At 40.5% G+C, this 27838-nt stretch overlaps 1 protein-coding gene across 3 annotated transcripts in view; it reads left to right on the forward strand.

Annotated features, from left to right (window-relative positions):
* tmem45a (transmembrane protein 45a) overlaps positions 1–27838 on the forward strand; it is a 96028-nt gene that overhangs the window by 18803 nt on the left and 49387 nt on the right. For all 3 annotated transcript variants that reach the window (XM_060833169.1, XM_060833171.1, XM_060833170.1), the window contains exons 2-3: positions 486–636; positions 2988–3078. The gene's annotated coding sequence lies outside the window, so the exon portion shown is untranslated. The remainder of the gene's footprint in view (positions 1–485; positions 637–2987; positions 3079–27838) is intronic.

Consider the following 27838-nt stretch of genomic DNA (forward strand, 5'->3'; position numbering starts at 1 on the left):
TACCTCTGGTGCATCTACAATCTCTGTATCTACTTCCTTTAATATCTTAGAATGCATCCCATCAGGTCCAGAAGACCTATTGGTCTTTAGCCTCATTAGTTTCCCTTGCACTTTTCTCAAGTGATAGGTATCACGTTTATTTCCTCTCCTTAGGTTGACCCTTGAGTATTTATGTCCACTATGAAGACTGATGCAAAGCATTTATTTAGGGTTGGTTAGCTAAGTTAGCTGGATCCTGTTTATGACGGAGAGTAATGATAACAGCACAGGGCAGTGGCAGACATCAGGCTCCTCTTTTCCTATAAAGAGAGGATTGTGCAGCTGACTGGGGAAGACTGGCTGATGATGACAAGGTGACACCAATAAGCAATCAATGCAGTAAATTACATTGTGCTGTGATATTCGCCTATTACCACCAGTGCTACCTCACTTTTATTCCACACAAGCGTTTGTCTTGAACTAATTCCTTCTCTTCTCCCATACAGGCAATACCAGCATCCAGTGACCATCTGTAAAGACGAGGCCAGTCCCAGAGAGCCTCAACTCAGCTTCTACCTCTGAAGTGGAAGCCTGTGAACTCTCCGAGAATACACCTGCAAGGTGTTTGCTCATCCTCTGTCAGAAACTTCCACCTCGGTGAGTACTCAATTCAGAGTCGACTCATAGGCATGCTCTGGTGAGCACATCATTGACATGCATGCACAACTGTTTGAGGAAGAAATGCTTGAGTTTGTTGGCTCTCAGAGGACTGCCAGAGACTAATCATCTGATCAGCCTCCAGACAGAAAACAAGCTTCTATTCTGGGTCTCAGTGATATAGTAGTATCATTTTTGCAATGCAACCTGTTTAAGTCACAACTGTGATGGATGAGCAGCCTCTTCAGACATCTCAAAGCTGTAAGAGGTTGCAATTACCAAATATCTCTCAGAAGTTACTGACTCTATGACTGCAGAGAGCCTCAGACATCAAGGATCTTTGAACTTTGACACTGAGAACTTCAATTGAGCCATTATACATTGCTGTGGATGACTCTGATATTGAAGGTAATGTTTAGTGCCTGATTTTCACAGAGTGGACATTTATACCCCATCCCTACCCACACTGTTGTGCATTTCCTGTTGCTATCCCCATGGGCAAGATAACCTTTCAGCTTCCCCCCTCCCAATTTTGTTTGAACCCTCTTTATGTTGCAATTAATGTGTCTGCTTCGCCTGGGAACCAAAGTTCATGTTTCTCAATCCTAGTTGACCCTACATCCTCTCATATAGATGCCTTAGTAACTGTGACTTGCTTGTTCTGCCCTCTATTCCCATGGGGATTCTCACCATTCACTGAGGTCCCAGCCTACTATCTGCAACTTTCCAAGCACCATGACCCAGTACAATGAAACACATGCCGAGGCTTGATACACCTGTTTTCCCCAGAAAACCATAGGCTGCCCTTTGTTAAACTCCCTGACTGTTGGCAATCAAGTCCGTGACTGACCATGCCTGTCCCCTGGACTGACTTGGCAAGACAGCCCTCGACCCACAGTTCAGACTGATGTCTCAACAGCACCTTGACTGACCTTCTTTTAACTCTGGAATGATTGAACTTGAACCGCATGACTCTGTGTGGCTCAATTCCTTGACTTGAAATATAGAAATCAATAACTGTGAAGCACCTGACTAATTGTGGCCAACTCTTTGGACTGTAGTTAGAGCACATATTGAGGCTGGATGCGTCTACATGAGTACTAAAGACTTTCAAGGCTAAAAACCAAGCTAAAACCCATGAGATATTTGGCTCCATATATAATAAAAAAATAATGTTTACCTAGACAAGATACCTGGCTGTGCCAAAGCACAGAATTACCTAGCAGAAGCATGTAAGACCCAGCTATCACTCAGCTCTGACGTAGTTGCTTGAAGCCCTGATATGGTGGCTGAGTTGGTCCGAGAATAGTTATGATGATTTTGTGGGTCTGTAAGTTTGCCCACATGGAATTGAATGAGGAGGTTCATAACAACGGCCCATCCGGGTATCTTGTGCAGAAGAAATAGCTCCCTATAAAGAGAAGGTAGATGGCTGGCATTGGCATTCTGCAAGTTGCAACAGACATCAATAAGACAAGAATCCAAGTACCTACCTTGTTTAACCACATAACATTGACTAAATATCTAGTTTCACAGTGGTGGAGAGGCGAATTGGAAGTTTAATGTTGATAAAGTGATTTGATGTTTTCATGAAATGCAAATGCATGGAAATAATCTTCTTTCCAACCATCAGTGAGATTCTGCACTCACTGTCCAAGGCTCAGTGACCAACTTGGATGAGGTTTTCTTGACATTTACATTGAGATTTTGTTTTAGTATCGACTCATTAAGTCAACTCGCTTCACCATTTTTTATGCCACATGAGGGAGGGGGAAATTCTGCCTGTTGAAGTTTAGATGCAGTGATAGTTCCAATTGTAATTCTGGAACTGACTCATCTCAACCCCATCTGTGGGTTATTTATTTGAATACATCATATTGAAGGCAAAACATCCAGGTCAGAGTAATGTGTACGACTTTCTGCACAACTTGGGACCCAAATTTCTGCAAGCTCTATATCAGTACAATATGTTACAGCACAAAAGAAAGAAAATGTGTTCTCAATTAAACTTCTGGTAAATTTCCTCATTATCTGGTAAAGTTGAAAGCTAACTGGTTTCCAAAGTACTGCAAAAGACAAGGTCTTCTGTTTTTGGGGCTGTCTTTAAAAAAGTGCTTGAAATGTCCCATCTGTTGTATCTGTGATGGCAGTTTCAGAAGTTGGATGGAATTCAGTCACATTGAAGATCATCTATAATTAACATGTAACAAAGGCAATGGTAACTTGATTAACAGGTAACCTTGTTTACTTGTCTTTAAGAAGATGGCTCTTTGTGACTGCCATAAAGAGTTTTGTTCCTTTGACCTGGAACATGTCTCTAGTTTAACACTATTATGTGGTTCTGCTTCCAGCTATGACCTGACTGATGCAGTCTGATCTCTCCAGGACTACATAGAAAACTGCACAGTATTTTTTTATATACACTGACTGTTGACAGGATTGGTAAGCAAATGTTTTATTTTTGATGTTGATATTTGTTAATTTTTATGATCAATACCAGTTTTAAAATGTAATATGTGAGTATATATAGAATGTATACTTCTAAGTTCATATCATAAAAATTATGGGCCCTCAAAACCTGAAATAACAATGGATAGTATTTGAAAAGGCACAAATCTGATTGGATCCATACACTTGTCATTTAATTTAAAGTATGTGCAATGCTTACTTGATGTTTTAGATACTGTGTCCTGTCCGGAATAAAGTAACATATTCTGATTTACGTTTGTCAGCAGGTAGAGGTAAAATGCAAGAGTTTGCTAATCTGACCTACACTGATAATTGTTTTTTTTTGATTAATTTCTGAGGTGATATTGATTCCAGATGATAAGGTGATGTTGAATTAGAAGTCATGCTTAGAAGTATTTTCTGAGAAGGTCTGTAAGATTTAACCTTTTCAATGTGCTGTTATTTATACTGAAATCTCTGATATAGAGCCAAATAATAATTTGTATGAAGCTAGGACATGAACGTTGCTTTTAGACCTGATATTTTAGTATAGTGATGTATTGCTACTTGACATATGTTTAGAACATGAAAACACTGTTCAATCATTTCAGGCAGGCATCCTTAAGAAAGAGAACAGAAATGGAGTAGATGTGAGAAAATTGGCAGAACCACAGTGAGGAATGAAGTATACTGCTATTTGCAATGTGCCAGTGTATATAATCTTATGCTGTTTGTTTGGGATAAAATATCTCATAGCATTTGGTGTTGTGTAATACAGATGCATGCTTGTGTGGAAAGTAAACACTGTCATTGGATTGGTTGACCTGAATGTCCTATTTCTGAACTCACAATATCTTTCTTTGCAATACATTATGGAAAACTCACAATTAAAGCTACAGTTCTATTGCATTTGGGTGCAATTCAAGTTTCGTCATTCCATTTGACAATATTTGCACAATCCAGGTGTGACTCCATGCAGAGAGATTGCCCCTTCTTCCCACCGGTTCTAGTTTTGTTAGTGTCCTTGATATCACACTCAGTTGACTGTCAACCCAAACTCCAACACAGCACTACATGTGTTCCTAATCATAGTATCCTAGATGTAACCATCTTCAGGTTGCTTCATTAATGACCTTGCTAGTTTTATTAGGGCAAAACTGGAGACATGGAATCATCAGTGAACAATGCAATGTTCCGCACCATCTCTGACTCCTGACTCCTGAAGCAGTCAAGTACAACAAGACCTGGATAATATCCAGGCTCGGGTTGACAGCTGGCAAGCAACATTCATATCACACAAGTTCCAAACAATGACTGTGTCCATCAAGAGGGTAACTAACCACGGTTTCTTAACATTCAATGGAATTACCATCACTAGATCTCTCACTGTCAATATTCTGGGGTTTACTTTTGACCAGAAGCTGAACTAAACTAGTCACATAAATACTGTGGTGATAAAAGCAGTTCAGGGACTTGGAATTCTTCAGTGAGTAACTCAATTCCTGACTCTTTAAGCTAGTCCACAATGTACAAGTCAGAAGTCAGGAGTGTGATGGCATACTCACCATTTACCTGGAACTCCAACAACGTTCAAGAAGCTTGACGCTACCCAGGACAAAGCAGTCTGCTTCATTAATACCACATCCACAAATATTCATCCTTTCCACCACCAGTAGCAGCAGTGTGTGCTACCTACAAGACATGCTGCTGAAATTATGAGACTCTTAAAACAGCAACTTCCAAATCAAAACCACTACCTATAACCACTAAGGAAAACACAGCAGATATTTGAGAATACCACTACCTGCAAGTTCCCCTCCAAGATACTCACCGACTGAACTGGAAATATATCACTTTCCTTCAATGTCACAAGTGGAATATCCTGAAACACCCTTTCTATGAGAATTATGGGTGTACCTTTGGCAAATGCACTGTCACTGTTCAATATGGCAGCTCACTATCATCTTCTCCGGGTCAGGAGGGCAATGATGGAATTAATTTTGAGAGGACTTGAATATAAAAGCAGGAATGTAGTTCTGAGGGTCTATAAGGCTCTGGTCATACCACATTTGGAGTGTTGTGTGCAGTTTTGGGCCCCATCTCTCAGGAAGGATGGCCCTGGAGTTTGTTCAGAGGAGGTTCACGAGAATGGTCCCAGGAATGAAAAGCTTAACATATGATGAAAATTTGAGGACTCTGAGTTTATACTTGATGGAGTTTAGAATGATGAAGGGGGAATCTAGTTGAAAAATATAGAATACTGAATGGCCTGGACAGCATAGATGTTGGGAAGGTACTTCCATTGGTAGGAGCAACTAGGACCCCGGGGCACAGCCTTAGATATCTTTTAGATAAGGAAAACCTCTTCAGCCAGAGAGTGTTGAATCTATGGAATTCATTACTACAGAAGGCTGTGGAGGCCAAGTCATTGAGTATATTTAAGATGGGGATAAATAGGTTTTTCAGTATCAAAGGGGTCAAAGCTTTTGTGGAAAAAGTGGGAGAAGGGTTGAGAAACTTACAGGCATGATTGAATGGCAGAACGGACTTGATGGGCTGAATGGCCTAATTTCTGCTCCAATGTGTTATGGTCTTATGGTCAATTAGGTGTAGGCATTAAATGCCAGAGAAATTCACATCCCCTGAATGAATACTTTTTAAAATGTGGATTGGATGAGGAAGGTCACACTGCAATTTTATCCAAATTTGTCAGTGTTGAATGGTTAGGATCACAACACCTTTGGGAAGAACAGTCTACAGCACATCTATGGCCCTTTGTGACAGAAGAACTGTGTACGTTTGCTGGACGTGGGGTGGGAGTTGGGGGTGTGTGAAACAGAAATGCAGCAGTCCTGGGGACTCATAAGTCAATTTCCAGATCTGTCAATGTCAATAAGAAAGCACATCATTGAAGGAATGCAGCTGATTTTGCAGTGGTTCTGTTAGAACCAATAAGAAAGAGAGGAAAACAGACGCTCAGATCCCATGGACAATTTTTAATTAACTATGGAAAAAACTAAAGAGCAAGCAATCAAATGTTGTAATCTACAGGTTGTTCTCAGTGCCATGTGCTAATGGTTATAGGAGCAATGAGATAAAACAGGCGAATGTGTGGCTATAGAAATGGTGCAGAAGGGTGGCCTTGGGATTCTTGGGGCAACATTGGGTCAGGAGAGACAAATACAAGATGGATGGGTTACATCTTTAAAGAACTGGGACCAATGTCCTTGCTGGGAGGTGAATTAGTGCTGCACTGGGGGTGTTAAATAGCAAATGGAAGGGAACGAGAAGCAAAAGAAAGGAAATGCAAGTTGCACAGAGGATTGTGAAAAACAAATAGCATGAGAATAAATAGTAATTCAGAAATAGGAGAAATGTACAGTGGACAAATGAATATGTACAGATAATGTAGTAAATGATGTTGTTGAGCTGCAAACTCAAGTAACCAAATGGATTTTGCTAAAGTGGCAATAATGAAGATCTGCTTCACAAGGAAGGAATAATTGGCAATTTATTCCACATTTCAAGGTTTACAGGGAATAAAAAAAGTTAAATGAATGGGCATTTCAAATGTATGAGAAGACATTAGTGGGTAACCTAAAGGGAATACAAAAGTTTTCTTTAAACTTATAAATAGTAAAATAATAGTCAGAAGAGATGGGGTCAATTAAGGACCAAAAAATAGATGATTTTACATACATGGTTGAGACTAAATGAGTTATTTGCATCTGTCTTTACTAAAAGAAAAGCTGTCAAAGTAACATAAGGGAGGATGTATGACACAAATTAGATTGGACAAAAATAATAAACATGCAGGTCCTTGAAAGTTCAGCAGTATTCAAAGCAGCACTATTCAGCCAATTCTGATAGGGTATAAATGAATTAAGTTGCAAGAGGAAGTCAGGATGAAAATTGCAGATGCTTCAACCACGAGCATCTGAACCTTCTTAGGTATGGCAATGGCAATAATGCCAGGGGGCCTGGAGCTTTGCAAATTTTATAATCTTTTTTGAAAGGTGGAGAATAATTAAGCTGACAACTATAATCCAGTCAGCCTAACATCAGTGGTGGAGAAATGTTTCGAGACATTAATCTGGAACAAAATTAATTAGCACTTGGAAAATTATGATTTAATAAACCGAACAGTCTTGCAAAAGGAAGATCATTTTTGATAAACCTTTGGTGTGTTGGGGAGAGAATAAATTATAATAGAGTGCTTCATTGTGAAATGGAATTTCAAAAGGCATTTAGATTTGTTAGCAACATTGAAATACGTATATTAAAAGGGTTATGACTTTGTAAATATAAAATTGTCTAAGAAAGCAGAAAGTATTTGTGAATGGTTACTTTTCCATCTATATTTCCTGATGCTTGGACCAATGCTCGTTTGCATATAATGTAGTCAATCTAATTGCGTAGCTGTTTCAAAGCACAATAACAGATGCAATGAGCCAAATGGCTTCCTCATGGGCTATGTCTGTCTATGACTCCAGTATGAACTCTATTCTCTTCCCATGATATTATCTAAAATTTTATTAGTATAATCCAATCTTCTGGTCTTAACCACACTTCCTGTCACCCGTCTCAGCTATTGAACATGCTGTATAATTAAATATTTTACAATGTCAGTACAAAACTTAACAGTCCCAAACTTAAGCACTCTAATCTTTCTTTTTTGACATATTACGAAGTATTGTATACAGTTACATTTCCAGTTTAATGCAGCATCTTGCATAGCCTTGAAATGCATTCCTAAACTGTCTACTTGAGAAATTGAACTATATACTTTAATGCTAGGGACTAACCTGATGTTTACCGTTGAATGGCTTTGAGAACTTCATGATGTCAACTTCCCTAGTTGTGTGGTGTAAGTTGAGTAATTTACATAACCATCATGGCAGAAAAGCTGCTAGTTGTGAACAGGGCGAAATTATTCATATGAAAAACATTACTTGTCTAGAACCTCAGATCGTTCCAGTAGATGTATAAATAGAGTGCACCTCCCTTACCATAACTATCTGCTTCCTTTTGCAAATGAAGATTAGTTGAACCACTCCCATTGCCTATTTGCTTTTGTTTTCTTGATAAACAAACTTTGTTTATTAAAAAGAAATTGGGACTTTTCACAGCTAAACTAGGGCTATTGCAGAGATAACTGTTTTGTGGTAAAATGAGAGTTTCCAGTTATGATTTCAGCAAACATAGACTGCCTTGACTGTCTCTGAAAAGGAGGACCAGTGAGATTTTCAATTTGTATTTTTGACTTGGGCAGTTGTAACTAATGCTCTGTGCACCAATGGCTTTCTGACTCTGCTAATCACTAATGGGTGGTGGTGTAAGTAAAACTTTGCCATTATCACTCAGACCTGCAATCATTTTTCTTTTCTGCTCATTGCCTAATATGTTTTGTTCAATTTGCTCTTTCTCATGGTTGTGGCCTGTCATGATGGATTGTGTTTTGCAATCTTTGCTTTCAATTAAGGAACAATAGTTGTAGCATTTCAGAATGATTGTTGTATGTAAAGTATTGTGATTGAGACAATTTCAAAATACGTGATAACGTAGACATAATACCATGAACAGAATTTTTAAAAACTCGTTACTACCTATCTATATCTGTCTGTCTATATCTATCTATTTATCTATCTATCTATCTATCTATCTATCTATCTATCTATCTATCTATCTGTCTCAGTTTATCTATATCTATCTCTTTAAAAAAAAGCAGTCCATCAAAAATGGTTGATATAACCACATGACTGAATTTAGCAGTGATTGTCAGAAGTAAACACAAGCCACAAAGTCAATGCTTGATGTACCTCATGATGGGACGATAATTACGATGATTGTCTTGTAAATTAGAGCAAGAGAAATATCTTATTTCGTAGAATTGGAAGTTTACTCCAATCCTGTAAGATGTAAATAACTTTCCAGTAAAGATCTGGGATGGGTAATAGACAATTGCCAATTTTGAAATAGCAGACATTGGAGGAGTCAACACTTCAGACCTGGTAATGTGTGAAAAACAGGATTAATTAATAAACTCCTTAGTGAAGGTGTCCCAGTACAGCAATGATCATAATATGACTGAATTTCACATTCAGTGTGAGGAAGAAAATAATGGATCTAAAGCTATTGTTTACACTTTAATAAAGGAAAATTATGAGGATAATGCTGATTGAAGTCAACTGCAAAATTAGATCAAGGAATAGGCAGTAAAGATGCAGTCGCAGGCATTTAAGGGGATTGAGAATACTCAGTGAAGATACATTGCAGTGAGAAAGAAAGATTCCACAGGAAGGATACACTATCCATGCCTGAACAAGAAAGTTAAAGACACTGTCAAATTAAAAGAGAAAGCATATAGTGCAGCAAAAATTAGTGTCAGATCAGTAGATTGAAAAGAACGTGAGAAACAGCAAAGTTTGGCTAAAAGAATAATAATGAAGGCTAATTAGAATGTGAGAACAAATTAGCAGGAAATATGAAAGCAAATATAGTTTATACATTTATTTGAAAGAGAAAAGGTTAAGTGAAGTGAGTGTTGGTACTCAAGAATGAGTCTGGGGAATGCTCGAAAGTAAGGAAATGGGAAGTGAATTGAACATATTTTGTGTCTGTCCTTACTGTAAAGATACAGATAGCAAATCAGAAATAATAGTAAATCAACGGATGAAAAAGAGGGAGACTTGGAACAATTGCAATCAATTCAAAGAAAGAGTATTTAGGAAATTATTGGAAATCAAAGTTGTGCAGGTGCTCATGCACTTCATCTTAGGGTCTTAAAAGAAGTGGCTACTTTTCATTCTCCGAAGTTCCCATTCTGGAAGTGTACCATTGGATGGAAAGGAGTGACTATATCTCCTCTATTCAAGAAAGGAGAAATTCAGAATCTAGGAAACTACAGGCCATTTAGCTGAATATCTATCATAGAGAAAATGCTGGAATCTATTGTTCAGGACATTATAACAAGACACTTAGAGAATCTCAAGACAATCATGCAGAGTCAACATAGTTTTGTGAATGGGAAATCATGTTTGACCAATTCATTAGAGTATTTTGAGGAAATAAGAATGAACTTGGATAAGGAGAATCTCCAGATATGATGGATTCGGATTTCCTGAAGACGTTTGATGAGGTGTCGTGTCATAGATTACTACAAAAGAAGAGCTCATAGAAGTATGATATTATCATGGATACAGAATTCATCAAATGATAGAAAGCAGAGTGTAGATATAAATTAATCATTTTTGGATCAGCAAAATTCAATGAATGATGTGCAACAGGGACCATTGCTCGAGCCTCATTTACTTACAATTCTTATCAATGATTTGGATGAAGGGGCCAGTTGTTTGCTTGCTAACCTTTTAGTGATACAAAGGTAGTCATGAAGAGGATATAAGAATACTGACAATGAAAATGGATAGGTTAAGTGAGTGAAAAACTATTGGCAGATGGAGTGCAATGTGGATAGGTACAAGCTTGTCCAACTTTAGCAAGATAAATGAAAAAAAAAAGCATATTACAGGCAGTACTTGATTAATATTGTTCCAATTAACACAGTTTACATGGTTTTTACTTTACAACCCATAATTTCAACAAACCATGCCAGATTCACAATAATGTGGTTCATACCTGACTCTCAGCACCTATTCAGGGTTTCCAATCTGAATGATAGTTCCATCTTTCACAGGTCCTAAAGCACTCTAACCATGACAAGCGTAGAAACTCTAGTTAAGAAAAGCAGGAAACCAATTATACTTAGTCTTAAATTACATATGCACTCTAGGTTCAAGCATGGTCAGCAAAACATGGATATCCAAAGATCTTCATGTCTCATTGTTTTGACTTTGCATACAATTCAATGTAATGCTTATATAATTAAGGTGAGTATCAAAAGTGCAACTCAATGCAACTCAAATAGTTCATGCACAACCTGACATAGTGGAGGATTTGGAAAGACTGATCTGATCCTGGATTGAACATCATAATCAATGATTAGATTAGATTAGACTTACAGTGTGGAAACAGGCCCTTCGGCCCAACAAGCCCACACCGACCCGCCGAAGCGCAACCCACCCATACCCCTACATTTACCCCTTACCTAACACTACGGGCAATTTAGCATGGCCAATTCACCTGACCCGTACATCTTTGTGACTGTGGGAGGAAACCGGAGCACCCGGAGGAAACCCACGCAGACACGGGGAGAACGTGCAAACTCCACACAGTCAATGACATGTATTTCGTGTTTTGAATACGCTGTTGGAGAATGTTAGATGTCTATGTGAGGAGTTTGAAACAAAATCAAATTATCCTGATGTGAAACCTTTCTGTACCATCAGTCTGATGATCCTTAACCTTTAGCTTCCAGAACTGCAGATGGGTCTGATGAAGATCCACAGCCTTCAGAGAATCAGACTTGCAGCTGAGGTACAAACATTAAAGACATCCTTTTTTGCATATCTCCATATCTATTTTGCCATTTTATTGTTAACCTTGTGTTTGTATTTTGTATTTGTTGGATATTTTGGGAATGTAACCCAAACATTTACATGAGTTGCTATTGGAATATGTGTTTCAAATAAAGCGGTTTTGCATGTTGTGATGATTTTCAGGAACATAGCTACTGATTTGATTGAGCACATTCACTGTATTTAAATGGAGAGAGATTAAAGATCTCTGGGGGCTATAATTACAAAATGTTGGCACAGGTTTGCAGGTACTTCAAGTGATTAGAAAAACAAATAATGGTGTCATTTATTGCAAAATGAATGAAATGTTACTGTGCCTTGCTACAGTTGTATGGAGAAATAAAACCTAGAATGTTATATTTAGTTTTGGTCTCCATATTGAAAAGTTATATTGTTGTATTAGTAGCAGTTCATAGCAGGTTCACTCAGCCAGTTCCTGCGATTAGAGTTTTATCTTCTGAGGAAACATTGCACAGTTTGGGATCTGTATCCATTGGAGTTTAGAAGAATGAGAGGTGATCTTAGTGAAACATCTAAGATTCCAAAGGGACTTGACAGGGTAGATACTTCTATTTGTATGAGAGATGTAAGGCTATGGGACATAGCATAAAAGATAAGGGTAGTCCCATTTAAGTCTGGGATGAGGATAAGATAGCTGTGAATGCAGATTTGTTGGGGAATGGAAAGTGGAGTTATGGCTACAATGAGAACAACCAAGATATTATCAACTGCTGTAGCAGGTTTGAGGGGCTGAGTGGCCAACTTCTGATGTTAGTATGTACGTATGTTTGATGGAACATGTGTTTTCTCTCTTAGCTCCTGCCAACACAACTCCTAGCCAAGAATTAAAATCACATTTTGTATTTATGAAATTATTTAAAAAGTTTGGAATCTGTTAATAAATTATATATCATTAGCTGCATTGATATTTTCATTGTATTAAGTTCACATTGCTAATTCTGAAATGCGAGAAACCAAATCTGGAACTAGAATTACAGCACGTTATTATAGAGGGATAGTGACATTAGGCTGAATCTAAAAGATTTTCTGGCTGAGGTTTTACAGCGTTTTTAGAGGGATTCTCTCCATGAGGCTTTGTGGGTTTCCTTACTACATTTTACTAAACTTGCCTCATTAACTACCTACCCTTCCCCATGATGCTGTCGTCATCTGATTTTGGACCCATTCTGCCATACCAACTTACCGCCGCTGAGACATCTCAGAATGGACCGGTATCCCTTGGCTCCAGCACTATCTTAAAAAGACACCTGAACAAGCACTGTTAGTCCAGAGCTGTCCTGTACAGTTCCTGACATTTGCCCTAGACATGGTAGGTAAGGGAAAATTGGTGCTCCACTTTGCGAGCAGTATCTTGGAGGGTCTGGTGGATAGGGTGGGTGCAAAGGAGGTTTTTCCTCTCCCTTCAGGACTGCCAGAGGAGGCCTAGACCATGCCAGCCTATTTCTAGTTTGCCCTCCAGGATAAAATAGACTCAGCCGTCTTGTGGAATGTCCAGCATTGTAAGAAGACATTCAATGATCTTATCCACTTTGTTGGCATAAGTGCCACTACCTCCTCTCTGCTACCTCACACAACCAGTGAGCTGGTCGCCTGGTACCCGCTCTGACCTCAGTGTCGAGAATTGTCAGCATTGTATTTGCTCGTGGTGGATGGTCTGATAGAAACCTGTGTATTAATGGGCTAGATCTGCAGTTAATAACATTAATTTTAAAAATCCCTGTCGATAGGCAACTCCCTGGTGCCTAGTGAAAATCTTTCTGCGACACCTGGAGCTTAGATAAAGATGCAGAGTACTGTTCCCAACATCCAAATAAGGAGAAAGTGAGGACTGCAGATGCTGGAGATCAGAGCTGAAAAATATGTTCCTGAAGAAGGGCTATGCCTGAATCGTCGATTCTCCTGCTCCTTGGATGCTGCCTGACCTGCTACGCTTTTCTGAGGAGAAAGTGAGGCCTGCAGATGCTGGAGATCAGAGCTGAAAATGTGTTGCTGGAAAAGCACAGCAGATTCCTGAAGAAGGGCTTATGCCTGAAACGTCGAATTTCCTGTTCCTTGGATGCTGCCTGACCTGCTGCACTTTTCCAGCAACACATTTTTCAGCCAACATCCAAATAAGTTCAGTTGGACTTTTCATGTGCAATTCCACCGCATTCCTTGTTCAGATCCTTATAAGATTGTATTCACTAAATATTACATGGGCTGTACATATTTTTGATGTGTATAGTATTGCTTTAAGAGCACAAGAACATGGATATTTTGCTTCCTTTAACTTTTAGTATTATTGACACAAGTAGCGAGATATTTCAGCAACGAGCCACATTCTAGAATGTTTAACTTTCTTGGCTCAGTGTGACCATTAAATATTTTCTGTAGGGATAAGTGACCTGGCTTGGGATCAAACTTTATGGTTTGTTTGAGTTGATTGTTCTTCAGTCCTTTGCTCAAATAGGCATTCTTCATATAACAACCTTAGCAATTTATGTTTCCTAGCCTACTCAGCTGTGAAGAACATCACAGCCAAGCCTGATTCTGTTCCCATCAAGTGTTCCAAGCATACTTTCCAGCCAAGGTGACTGGCTAGACAGCAAGAAATTACTGGGATTGTAGCATTGCGGTCATTTTACTGGATTAGTAATTAAGAGACCTACGAATGTGCTCTTGAGACATGAGTTCAAATCCCATCGTGACAGCTAGGAGAATTTAAATTCAACTCATTAATAAATCTGAAAGCAAATCTTAGTTTAGTTAACAATGACCATAAATGAACTGAATTGTTGCTAACATAAATCCATTGGATCGATGATGTCCTTTTGTGAGGAAATCCACTGCCTTGACCAGATCTGGTCTGTTATGATTCCAAACCAATAGCAGTGTGACTCCGAATTTTGCTCTGAAGTGGTCTAATACGTTTTAGGTGGTTCACTGCCACATGCCCAGTTAGAAAGAGGCTGAAATGCTGCACTCATCTTCCAAGAACAAATAAAATGAGCAGTGACTACTTTTTAGTCAAAAAGCCTGCAGAAAAGCAATCAGGTTCCTATTTCTAAGAATCTAGATGTGAGAACAGCTGTTAATACTTGCACCAAAGTGTGCTCAGGTAACTTTACCTCGTGGTCGTTTTTCCTTTCATTTTATAGTACATGAATTCTTCACTTGCAATTTTAAACTCCATCCTAACATACATCAGAATTTTTTAACATTTCAGCTATGAATGTGAACCTCTATCCTCACTTTCTCACACAGAGCAATAAAACAGCAAATTCCTTGAATTCTAAAAAAACCGTTTGCTGTTGCGACCAGGCACAGCAATGATTTTGAGCCAGAGCAATTGAAGTGGCCAATGAAGCAGTTTTGTGATTGATGACTTATTCTGACCATCAAGAGCCACTGAGGAAATTACTGCTTCTTGCTAAATGGTGATGCAGTTTGCCTTAAGGGATTTGTGTGCGTGCGCGTGCACACGCAGGCTTTTGCATGTAGAGTTCTTTTAAACTGAAGCCAGCTGCTATAAAAACTAAGCTGTTTATAGGCTATGACCTGCTTTCAGTGGAAAAAAACCCTTGATTCTTATAACTGACGGCAGACAGGATGTTGTCTTTACTTGTAGTTGAGCACAAACTGGAAATCAAACCAATAAAAGGAGAACAATAAACTCATTGTTTCTGGGGCTATTGGCTGATAGGGTATGTGTTGGCTATTAACCTCTGGTACTAATGTGAAGGAGAGATATTGAGACAGCTAAATTGGATATTCCCCAAAAAGGGACATGGGGTTTCTAATGTGCAATTAAAGAAAGTTTGCATTTATATAGGACCTTTCATGAACACAGGGCATTCCAAAGTGCTTTGTATTATATGAAAAGCTTTTGAAGTGTGACCATTCGTTCCCATGAGATTACATGATCAAGAGTAATGAGTGTCTGCCATGGATCTTCATGAGTCCATAAATTTAGTAGCAGAATTAGACCATTCAGCCCATTGAGTCTGCTGCTCCATTCAATTATGGCTGATACATTTCTCAAGCCTAATCTCCTGCCTTCTCCCCCTAACCTTTTGATCCCTTTACTGGGAGGCACGGTGGCACAGTGGTTAGCGCTGCTGCCTCACAGCGCCAGGGACCCGGGTTCAATTCCTGCCTCAGGCAACTGTCTGTGTGGAGTTTGCACATTCTCCCAGTGTCCGCGTGGGTTTTCTCCACGTGCTCCGGTTTCCTCCCACAATCCAAACTGTGCTGGTTAGGTGAATTGACCCTGCTAAATTGCTCATAGTGTTAGGTGAAAGGGTAAATGTAGAGGAATGGGTCTGAGTGGGTTGCTCTTTGGAGGGTTGGTATGGACTTGTTGGGCTGAAGGGCCTGTTTCCACACTATAAGTAATCTAATCTAATCAAGGACCTATCTATCTCTGTCTTAAATACATTTCAATGACTTGGCCTCCATGGACTTATGCAGCAATGTGTTTCACAAATTCACCAGTCTCTAGCTGAAGAAATTCTTCCTCTTCACAGTTCTAAATGGTTGTCCCTTCACTCTGAGGTTGTGCTTTTGGGTCCTAGTCTTGCCTACTAAAGGAAACATCTTCTCCATGTGCACTCTATCTTGGCCTCTGCAGTAAGTTTCAGTGAGATCCCCTCTGATCCTTAAACACTCAGAGTCCTCAACTACTCCTCATATGACAATCCCTTCATCCCAGTAAGCCTGCTTTGGACACCCTCCAAGGTCAACACATCCTTCCTTAGTATGAGGCCCAAAACTGCTCATAGTATTCCAAATGCAGTCTCATCAGACTCAGCAGTAAGTATCTGCTCTTGTATTCTAACCCTCTTAAAATGAATGCTAACATTGCATTTGCCTTGCTAACTGCATGCAACATTGATAACTAACAGATCAGTTCTCGACCAAAGATCTTTGGAAACACAGGGCTCAATGTCCTATAAGATATTGGGAGTGGAGTGGAAGATTCTAATTCCTTTTCTTTCCTTTACTGAGGCCACCATATGTTGGGTTGAGAAAATAGGATTTGGAAGAGAAGTTGTTGTTTTGGCCATTGGTGTGTGGTGCCTACCCTATTGAAATTAATTTTGCAAGAGATTTACTTGTGGAGCTGGCTTTGAAACAACAATAGCATTTGTTTGATGGCCCTTCTATTGAATCTGGCAGATGGGAATGGGGTGAAGACATGCTGATCAAATTTCTCCAGCGCTGTAATAAATCACTGATATCCAGGGATGCTTTGGTGAAGTGAGGGGAAGGGTGGGGGTGGATAACTCACTGCTTGATTCATAGGCCCACCCCCGCTCCCTCCCCAGGCAGAAGGATCAAAAGCAAATATACCTAGCAGAAACTCACCCATAAAGCCATAACATACTGGGAGTCTGCTAAAGTGATTGAGAGTGGGCCCTCCATCGATCAGTGTTTTGGGCCAGGAGACAGGGGATTGCTTTGAGGAATGTCAGTTCGAGTCAGAGAACTGATAGGTTCAGTGGGGAGAGAAATGCCAGGCTAGGGTTCGGGCCAGAGTGAAGGATATCAGCTAGGGGGTTGTCAGGCTAGGTTGAGTGTCAAGCTGGTTGAGTTTCAGAGTAAGGATCAGGGATTATGGAGTGATCAGGCCAGAGTGAAGAGATGTTGTAAAAGGGCTTCGGGCTGGAAGTGGAGATGGTATCAGATTTGGGGAGCTTCAGCTGCCAGGAGGCAGGTGTTGGGTATGGCACAGTTAGGTTGAAGGATGATTTGGAGTCGGATAAGAGTGGGGGATGGGTTGTATCAGGGATCCTGGAATGCAAGGGTTCATGGGAGGTGTGGTTAAAAGGTCACTGATGAGTTGGATGTTAGTTCAATAGTTACTGAAGGGCTGGTGCAGCTTTTTTTTTAATCATCCTGCATGATTATTAAGCTTAAATAAGTTGGAACTCTCCCTCAAATTCTCCACCTTAATTGACTCTTTTGGTGAAATTCAGATGCTGATGAATTCTCATTGGAAAATTCAATTTCCAGAGTGATCACCATGAGTCAACTTTGTCAGCGATTTCACTTGACCCTGACATAGAACACGAGTCCACTGTGCTCCATCGACTCGCTGACCAGTGAAAATCATAATGTCTTTACCTCTTTAAACCCACCTAAAATGCTTAAAGCTAACATATATGCCTTAAAATGCAGGTGTATTGAGGCTGGTGAAGGTGCTGACTGTCATTTAAGAAGTGAAACTGAGATTGGAAATAATGAAGAATTGCACGATTGAGGATAGAACAAGATTCAAGGTTCTCAGCTGTTGTTGGAGGTGTTTGTGGAGGGGATGAAAAAGAGAGATGTCTTCTATCTGTATGGATCCAGAAAGACCTTCAAAATGTAGCTAAAATGCAATGGAAGCAGATAACTGGAACTTGGGTCAGGGATATCACAGATTTGCTTCATGACATCTTTCTGCGGAAGGGACATCACCCAGATGTTGTGGTCCACATATAGGTAGGGAGAGGGATGAGATCCTGAAGGCAAAATTCAGGGAGTTAGGAAGGAAATTAGAAAGCAGAATTTCAAAAGCAGAAACTTCAGGATTACTCCTGGTGCTAATTGCAAGTGATCTGGTGCTCGTGGGTGGAACAGCAGACATTGATTGGAGTTACTTCTAGGCCACTAAATAGTAGTGGAAGTATGGGGCATGGTATAAATCACAAGATGAGAGATGCTTAAAGCAAGTGCAACATTGTTAATCATTATGGTTTTAATTTGCATGTGGACTGAGCAAACCAGTCAAGCATTAAAACTGTGGAGCACAAGTTCCAGGATGGTTTCTAGAGCAGTAGGTTGAAGACACAAGAGACACATTCCTGATGAAGGGCTCTGGCCCGAAACGTCGAATTTCCTGTTCCTTGGATGCTGCCTAACCTGCTGTGCTTTAACCAGCAACACCTTTTCGACACAAGAGAATAAGCTATTTTGTATGTAGTATTTTCTAATGAAAAAGGGATAATTAATAATTATATTACAAAAGCACCATGAGAGATGAGTGACCACAATATGATCGAATTTTACATTATGTTTGAAAGTGAAGTAGTTCAATTTGAAGCGAAGGTATTAGAAGTGAATAAAGGAAATTATGAACACATGACACACAAGTTGGCTGAGCTGAATTGGGAAAATACATTAAAGGGCATGACTGCACAGAGACAATGGATAGTCTTCAAAGGGCTATTTTAAATTATTGATGACCTAGACGTATTATCATTAGGCTATTAATCTAGAAAGGAAGTGGGTCCTGCAGATGCTGGAGATTAGAGTCAAGATTAGAGTGGTGCTAGAAAAGCACAGCAGGTCAGGCAGTATCCAAGGAGCAGGAAAATCGGCATTTTGGGCTAGGGCTTTTGCCTGAAACATCGATTTTCCTGCTCCTCTGATGCTACTTGACCTGCTGTGCTTTTCCAGCACCACTCTAATCTAGACTATTAAGAAACTCAGCAAATGTTCTAGGGACCCGATTCGAATCTCACCTCATCAGATTGTGGAATTTGAATCATACCTTACAGACAATGTCCCAGACACCATCGTCACCATCCGTGAACATGTCCTGTCTCACTGGTGGCCAAAATCCAACAGATGTGGTGGCACAGTGGCATACAGTCCAGATGGTGTCATCCTGGGAGTACTCAACATTGACTCCAGACCCCATGAAGTCTCATGGTTTCAGGATAAACATGGGCAAGGAAACCTCCTACTGATTACCACACACCATCTTCCCTCAGCTGATGATCAGTACTCCTTCATCTTGAACAACACCTGGAGGAAACACTGATCGTGGCAAGGGTGCAAAATGTATTCTGGCTGGGGAATTTCACAAGAGTAGCTTGGCAACAGCACTACTGATTGAACTGGTCAAGTCCTAAAGACATAGCTGCTAGACTGGGTCTGTGGCAGGTGGTGAGGGAACCAACAAGAAGGAAAAACATACTTGACCTCATCCTTATCAATTGTTAGCTGTGGATGTGCCTGTCCATGAGAGTATCAGTAAGAGTGACACCACACAGTCCTTATGGAGACAAAGTCCTGCCTTCACAATGAGAATACACTCCATCATGTGCAGCACTACCACAGTGCTATATGAGTCAGACTTCAACATGTTTAGCAGCTCAAGGCTGGGTATCCATGAGGCACTATGGGCCATCAACAAGCAGCAGAATTATACTCCAGCACAATCTGTAACCTCATGGCCCAGCATATACCCCACTCAACCATTACCATCAAGGGAGGGGTCAACCCTGGTTCAATGAAGAGTGCAAAAGATCATGCCAATATCAGCACCAGGCATACTTAAAAATGAAGTGTCAATCTGGTGACATTACCAAACATGACTAATTGCATGTCAAACTGCATAAGAAGTGTGTGATAGACAGAGTTAAGTAATCCCATGACCAAGGATCAGTCCTAAGCTCTATAGTCCTGCAACATCTAGTCATGAATGGAGTGGTGGACAATTAAACAACTCATTGGATGAGGCAGCTCCACCAATATCCCCATAATCAATGATAGAAGAGCCCAACACATTCATATATTATCAATGATTTGGAGTTGGGGACCAAATGTAATATTTCCAGATTTGCAATGATACATACAAAGTATGAATGTGTGCTATGAGGAAGATGTAAAATGTGTTCAAGAGTATTTGGACAGTCTGAGTGAATGGACAAGAACATGGTAGGTGGAATATAATGTGGAAATGTGAGGTTATCCACTTTGGTTGGAAGAACAAATGTACAGATTATTTCTTAAATAGTGTGAGATTGGAAAGTTTAGATATACAAAGGGACCTGCATCCTTGTCAATATGGCATTGAAGTTTAGTATGCAAGTGCAGGAAGCTAAGAGGAAGGCTAATATTTGCCTTTTATTATAAGAGGATTTGAGTGCAGCAGTTGTGAAGTCTTTCTTCAATTGTATTAGAGTTTGATAATACTGTGTGCAATTTTCATCTCCTTATCTCATGAAAGATATGACTGCCATAGAAAGCGTGTAACAAAGTTCACCAGACTTGTTCCTGGTATGGTGGGACTGTGTTAAGAGAGATTAGGCAAACTGGGCATGTCTTTCCTAGAGTTTCAAAGAATGAGAAGTGACCTCATTGAAACCTAGAAAACACTTAAACCCTCTTTGGGAGGGTTTAAACTAACTCTGCAGGGGCATGGGAACCTGGACTGTAGCTTTATGGTACAGGACCTTGAGTGTAGGGAGGTTAGGAACAAGGCATCGATCTCGAAGGAGGGTGCCTGTAAACAGAAAGGTGGCTTGAAGTGTGTATACTTCAATGCCAGAAGTATAAGAAATAAGGCAGGTGAACTTGCAGCGTGGGTTGGTACCTGGGACTTCGATGTTGTGGCCATTACAGAGACGTGGGTAGAACAGGGGCAGGAATGGCTGTTGCAGGTTCCAGGGTTTAAATGTTTTAGCAGAGTCAGAGATGGAGGTAAAAGAGGGGGTGGTGTGGCATTGCTTGTCAAGGATAGTATTACAGCGGTGGAAAGGACGATGGAGGAAGACTTGCCATGTGAGGTAGTTTGGACTGAGGTTAGAAATAGGAAAGGTGAGGTCACCCTGTTAGGAGTTTTCTACAGGCCTCCCAAAAGTCCGAGAGAAGTAGAGGAAAGTATTGCGAGGATGATTCAGGAGAAGAGTGAAAGTAGCAGGGTGGTTGTTATGGGGGACTTTAACTTCCCAGATATTGACTGGGAAAGCTGTAGCTCGAGTTCGTTAGATGGGTCGGTGTTTGTCCAATGTGTGCAGGAGGGTTTCCTGACACAATATGTAGACAGGCCAACAAGAGGTGAGGCTATACTGGATTTGGTTCTAGGTAATGAACCAGGCCAGGTATTAGACTTGGATGTAGGTGAGCACTTCGGGGACAGTGACCACAACTCGGTGACTTTTACTTTAGTGTTGGAGAGGGATAAGTGTGCACTGCAGGGCAAGAGTTATAGCTGGGGGCAGGGAAATTATGATGCAGTGAGGCATGACTTAGGATGCGTGGATTGGAAAAATAGGCTTCAAGGGAAGAACACAAATGATATGTGGAGATTGTTCAAGGAACAGCTATTGGGTGTCCTTGATAAGTATGTACCAGTCAGGCAGGGAGTAAAGGGTCTTGTGAGGGAGCCGTGGTTTAATAAAGAATTGGAATCCCTTGTGAAAGGGAAGTGGGCGGCCTATGTAAAGATGAGGCGTGAAGGTTCAGTTGGGGCGATTGAGAGTTATAAGGTAGCCAGGAAGAATCCAAAGAGCAAGCTAAGAGCAGCGAGAAGGGGACATGAAAAGTCCTTAGTTGGTAGGATTAGGGAAAACCCAAAGGCTTTCTATAGGTATGTCAGGAATAAAAGGATGACTAGGATAGGTATCGGTCCAGTCAAGGATAGTAGTGGGAAGTTGTGCGTGGAGGCGGAGGAGATTGGAGAGACACTAAATCAATACTTTTCGTCAGTATTCACTCAGGAACAGGACACTATTGCTGATGTGAATATTGAGTCACAAGTGATTAGAATGGATGGCCTTGAGGTATGTAGGGAAGAGGTCTGGGGAATACTGGAAAGGATGAAAATTGATAAGTCCCCTGGGCCTGATGGCATTTATCCTAGGATCCTCTGGGAAGTTAGGGAGGAGATAGCAGAGCCATTGGCCTTGATTTTTATGTCGTCATTGTCTACGGGAATAGTGCCAGAAGACTGGAGGATAGCGAATGTGGTGCCCTTGTTCAAGAAGGGGAGTAGGGATAGCCCGAGTAACTATAGGGGCCAGTGAGTCTCACTTCTGTTGTGGGCAAAGTCTTAGAGAGAATTGTAAGGGATAGGATTTATGAACATCTGGATAGGAATAATGTGATCAAAGATAGTCAGCATGGTTTTGTGAAGGGCAGGTCGTGCCTCACAAACCTTATTGAGTTCTTTGAGAAGGTGACTAAGGAGGTGGACGAGGGTAAAGCAGTAGATGTGGTGTATATGGATTTTAGCAAGGCGTTCGATAAGGTACCCCGTGGTAGGCTAATGCAAAAACTACGGAGGTATGGCATTGAGGGTGCATTAGAGGTTTGGATTAGGAATTGGCTGGCTGGAAGAAAACAGAGGGTAGTAGTTGATGGAATAGGTTCATCTTGGAGTGCAGTTACTAGCGGTGTTCCACAAGGGTCTGTTTTGGGACCATTGCTGTTTGTCATCTTTATAAATGATCTAGAGGAGGGGCTTGAAAGCTGGGTGAGCAAGTTTGCGGATGACACGAAAGTCGGTGGAGTTGTGGACAGCGAAGAAGGATGTGGCAGGTTACAGCGGGATATAGATAAGTTGCAGAGCTGGGCGGAAAGGTGGCAAATGGAGTTCAATGTAGCTAAGTGTGAAGTCATTCACTTTGGTAGGAGTAACAAGAAGATGGATTACTGGGCTAATGGTAGGCTACTTGGTAGTGTGGATGAGCAGAGGGATCTTGGTGTCCGTCCATGTACACAGATCTCTGAAAGTTGCCACCCAGGTAAATAGTGCTGTGAAGAAGGCATATGGTGTACTGGTCTTTATTGGTAGAGGAATTGAGTTCCAGAGTCCTGAGGTCATGTTGCAGTTGTATAAGACTCTGGTGCAGCCTCATCTGGAGTATTGTGTGCAGTTTTGGTCGCCATACTATAGGAAGGATGTGGAGGCATTGGAACGAGTGCAGAGGAGGTTTACCAGGATGTTGCCTGGCATGGTAGGAAGATCGTATGAGGAAAGGCTGAGGCACTTGGGGCTGTTCTCATTGGAGAAGAGAAGGTTTAGGGGAGATTTGATAGAGGTGTACAAGATGATTAGGGGTTTAGATAGGGTAGACACTGAGAACCTTTTTCTGTTAATGGAGTCAGCTGTTACTAGGGACACAGCTTTAAATTAAGGGGTGGTAGGTATAGGACAGATGTTAGGGGTAGATTCTTTACTCAGCGGGTTGTGAGTTCATGGAATGCCCTGCCAGTAGCAGTGTTGAACTCTCCCTCTTTATGGTCATTTAAGCGGGCATTGGATAAGCATATGGAGGTTATTGGGCTAGTGTAGGTTAGGTAGACTTTGGTCGGCGCAACATCGAGGGCCGAAGGGCCTGTACTGCGCTGTATTTTTCTATGTTCTATGTTCTATGTATACCGGGTAGATACAGGTAAGGAGTTTTCCCTGATGGGTGAGTCCAGACTGAGTGGACAACATTTAAAAATAAGGAATATGGCAATTATGACCGAGATTAGGAGAAATCTTTTCATCAGAACGTTGTGATTATTTGAAATTCCCTACCCCAGGGGACTGCAGAGGTGCAATCTTTGAGTATATTTAAATTGGAGATTGATACTTTTTTATTATCATTTGTGCAAAATGTATGGGAATAAAGTGGATTGAAATGTTCGATTGGCTATAATTGTATTAAATGGTGGAACAGGCTCGAAGGTCTGCATGGCTTGCTCCTATCCCTATGTTCCTAGGTTCTTAGAACTGTACCAAATGACTAACCCTGAGGGCCTGTATGCATTACTGGCAAAAGTTCAATAACTTCGTATAAGTGGTGAAAGTCAGTAGCTACATCTGAGTACATATCTCTCAAATGATATCACTAGCCTGAGACATTGCTCAGATCACAACAGTCCTGTCAATCTAACCCCATAGCTATCACTGATATGCTCCACTGTACCCTTATACACTCAGTGCTGCTTCAAGCATTGCAACCTGATCTCTCAGGTCACGCATACTGATAATGACAAACTCATCACACAGACTGCACAATCTCACTGATTTCATTCCATCTCTCTTGTAAGATAATCTGGTATACTACCTGGGACAGTGGGAATTAACCGGAGAGAGCCAAGTCTGTCTTGTCTGTTCTAACCCCATTGAGGAGATGGATTTGGAGCAGTGCATGCTAATGAGGCTTAAACCATTGAAGCTGATGATACTCACAAGTAATCCTTCCTTTGACGTTCCACTGTTTTAATCATTCCACATTCTACATTGACTTGCAAGTTGCATGGTATAACAATGCACCTCCTTCTACCTTGTGAGCTCACCCATTGCCTCTTTTCCCTCATCACAATGTTTCCCTTGTGCCTTTTCCCTTTCCGATAATCAACAACTGCAACTAGTTCAGGAGTGGAATAAATCCAAGAGAATAATGATGAAAACGCAACATTACTTGATTACACATTCACAGTTACTAGTTCATACTGGAAGAGAATCTTTGATGCTCGTAAAGTCTGTGCTGATACCAAGATCCTGTTGTATAAGGCAGTCATCCTTTGAACTCTTCTATATAGCTCTGAAACTTGGATTATGTATAGATGCCATCTCAAATCCCTTGAGAAGTAGCATCAATGAAACAGCTGGGAGGAAAGGCGTACTAACATCAGCATCCTTGAAGCAGCTATTAGTACCGGTGTCAAGGCCTTGATCATCTGAAACTAACTCTGTTGGGCCAGCCACTCCAGCATTTCAAAGACTCTCCAAAGTATTCCCTCAAGAAATGAACATTTCTTAGAGATGTTAACCCATGGGAGACCCTCATTCAGAAGAAACTAACTTGAAGGAACCTCCTGTACGATGGGCCACAATTCTTCAAAAATGCCCTTTGACAAAAGGAAGTATGTAAAAGGAACCAGAGAAAGGAATGCCCGTGATCACTGGGCTAACAACTAATTCCACCTCCCAGCTGCCAAATATACAGTCAGAGATGTGTCTATAGGATCGGGCACATTAGCCGCACAAGGACCCATGGAACCCATGACCAATGACATGGATTTTCCAAGGAACAATCATATTTGTTAGCGAGGAATTGCTGCCGGTGATGTACTGGAATCAATTGTAGCATAGGTAATAAATCCAAAACAGGATTTGTACATTATGAGATACAGGCACAAAAGTTCTGTAACTGACACCAACACAAGGACTTGGATGGGATGTTTTTTTCAGAAAAGGGTTTGGAAATGCTTGGAGTATAGTTTCAAATGGGCTGCTGATTAAAATTGTTACTGTAAATGATACAGTAGTGGAGGAATCAATGAGCAGGGCATAGATTTAAGATAAAGGATAGTAGGTTTAGAGAGGGCGTGAGGAATTTGTTTTCATTCAGAGGGCGGTAGGAATCTGGAACTCACTGCCTATAATTGTGGTAGAGGCAGAAATCTTCATAATTTTAAAGAAGGCTTCTGAGGTTCACTTGCAAAAGTTAGGCATTTCAGGCTGTAGACATAGTGCTGGAAAATTGGATTAGATCAGATAGGTGATCGTTTCTCACTGGCACAGACTGGATGGACCGTAAGACCTTTTTCTGTGCTTTAGACCTCTTTGACTCTATGTCAGCAGAGATTATTACATCTGTTAAAGGACAATCATATTATTATTTGAAGCAGAGAAATATGGTACTGCTTTCAAAGAATAATATGCTTTACTATGGCCTCCAGCATCCCATTACTTTAAACAGTTGATTGTCTCGAATTACAATATCTGCAAAATGAGTTGCTTTCATTACAGTTGCCTAGTGTAAACACATATAACTCAGAAACATTTGGTACAGAGTTGATGCAAACTTTGCTTGACTGATTCAGTAGCTGTGATGTTTTCCGAATGTGTAGTAGCATAACACTTGAAACCATAACTGACAAAGTTGAATGTCTGCAATGTTAAAATTACATGTTAGAATTTCATTCCTAAGCCTCTCTTACTTTTGCTTTCTTCTTCCTCCTTTAAGACTCAAAACCTACCACTTTGACCAAGCGTTTGCTCATATTCCCTATTATTTCTTTATTGCACACAGTCTGAAATTTTAATGCGCAACACTCCTGTGATGCACCTCGGAATGGTCTGTAATGTTATGTGGCTGTTGTTGTTCTTAACATATGCTCACATTGGTTAAGAATGTATGTGAGAACACAGTTTTGTTATTGTTACTGAAATGAGGACAGGAACAACTGCTCCTTAGTTCTCTGTTGAACCTAGCAAGAATGGCATGTGAGAGGAATTAAAATTTGAAAATTCTGGCTGCCAGTTTTAAGCTCATCCACCATAACTTTTACCATGGTGCATTGTGCCATCAATGAGGATGCTATTACAGGCATGAGGAGCCCTATTTAATATTCAGTACTCATTATCTAACCAACAGCATAAGCACAGTGGGTGATGCCAAGCTGGCCATAAAAGGCCAAAACAAGTCTTTAAAAATCAATTCTTTTATAATTCTTGAGGACCATGTGGAGTAGAATGTCTTTGTCCCAGATCCTTCATGGAGTCCAATGCTTCTCCAGTGCGCTCCACCTTCCAATCCCCTGAGTGCCCAGGAATCTCCAGTTACTCACTGCTGAGGATAACACCCATGGATCATTTACTCCTTTCTCCTACCACCAGCTTCAACTTCCCACTTGCCAAGTATTAAATCTGGCCACGTAATGAGCAGGATGCTGATGACTTATTTTAGATGTGACCCTATCATTAACATTTTCCAAGTCTCTATGTCCCATACCTTTGGTGACTCTCAGATTTTAAAATGTGGAAGCTATATTGCATATCCTCTTCTTATATTCTCACCATTGCTAAATGCAAAAGTGTAGGGTGTGAGGGAGTTGAATTTGGCTGAAAATCACTTGAGTCTGAGACATCATAGAAAGTGATATTCATTTATACCGATTTATGTGATTGTTGTCATTGCACTTGCCAGCTAGCTATTAATCGGTATGTTTTCACTTTCAGTAGCTTCCTGAGAGATCTTTTTGCATTACCAGATGTCTATTTTTATTTTCACAATGTTGTTGAGGGTGATACAACAGAAATAAACAAGTTACTCAAACAGAAAGAAAGGTCACTCATTAGCCGTAGGCAACAGGTACAGTCTCACATTACCCTTAACTCTCTCCTAATCATGTGACTATAATGCTTCCTTACATTGTTTTCCATTGTATGCAATGCATGGCTGTTGCCTTCACTGTTAGCAGTATCCCTTTGGGGTTGGAGAATGTTTTAAATGTTGTTTAAAAATCACCTTTTAAAAACCTTTTCTTATGAAAGAAACATATATAATGTACATGTGAGGGAACCATTATATGAAACTTAGTTGTGTAATCTCCCCTTTTATGCTCTGATTAAATATTCCACAGCAGCTTGGTGCTTACATTTACAAGTGATGATTTTAATAATATACACTGGATGGCTGTTAGCATTTGTGGACCCATTTGTAGCAAGGGAGCTGATTGCAAATGAATAACATTTTAAGACAACCTCAGTAATACATTATAGC

Source organism: Hemiscyllium ocellatum, chromosome 12 (genome assembly GCF_020745735.1).
Source record: "Hemiscyllium ocellatum isolate sHemOce1 chromosome 12, sHemOce1.pat.X.cur, whole genome shotgun sequence".
In the NCBI taxonomy this organism is placed as follows: domain Eukaryota; kingdom Metazoa; phylum Chordata; class Chondrichthyes; order Orectolobiformes; family Hemiscylliidae; genus Hemiscyllium; species Hemiscyllium ocellatum.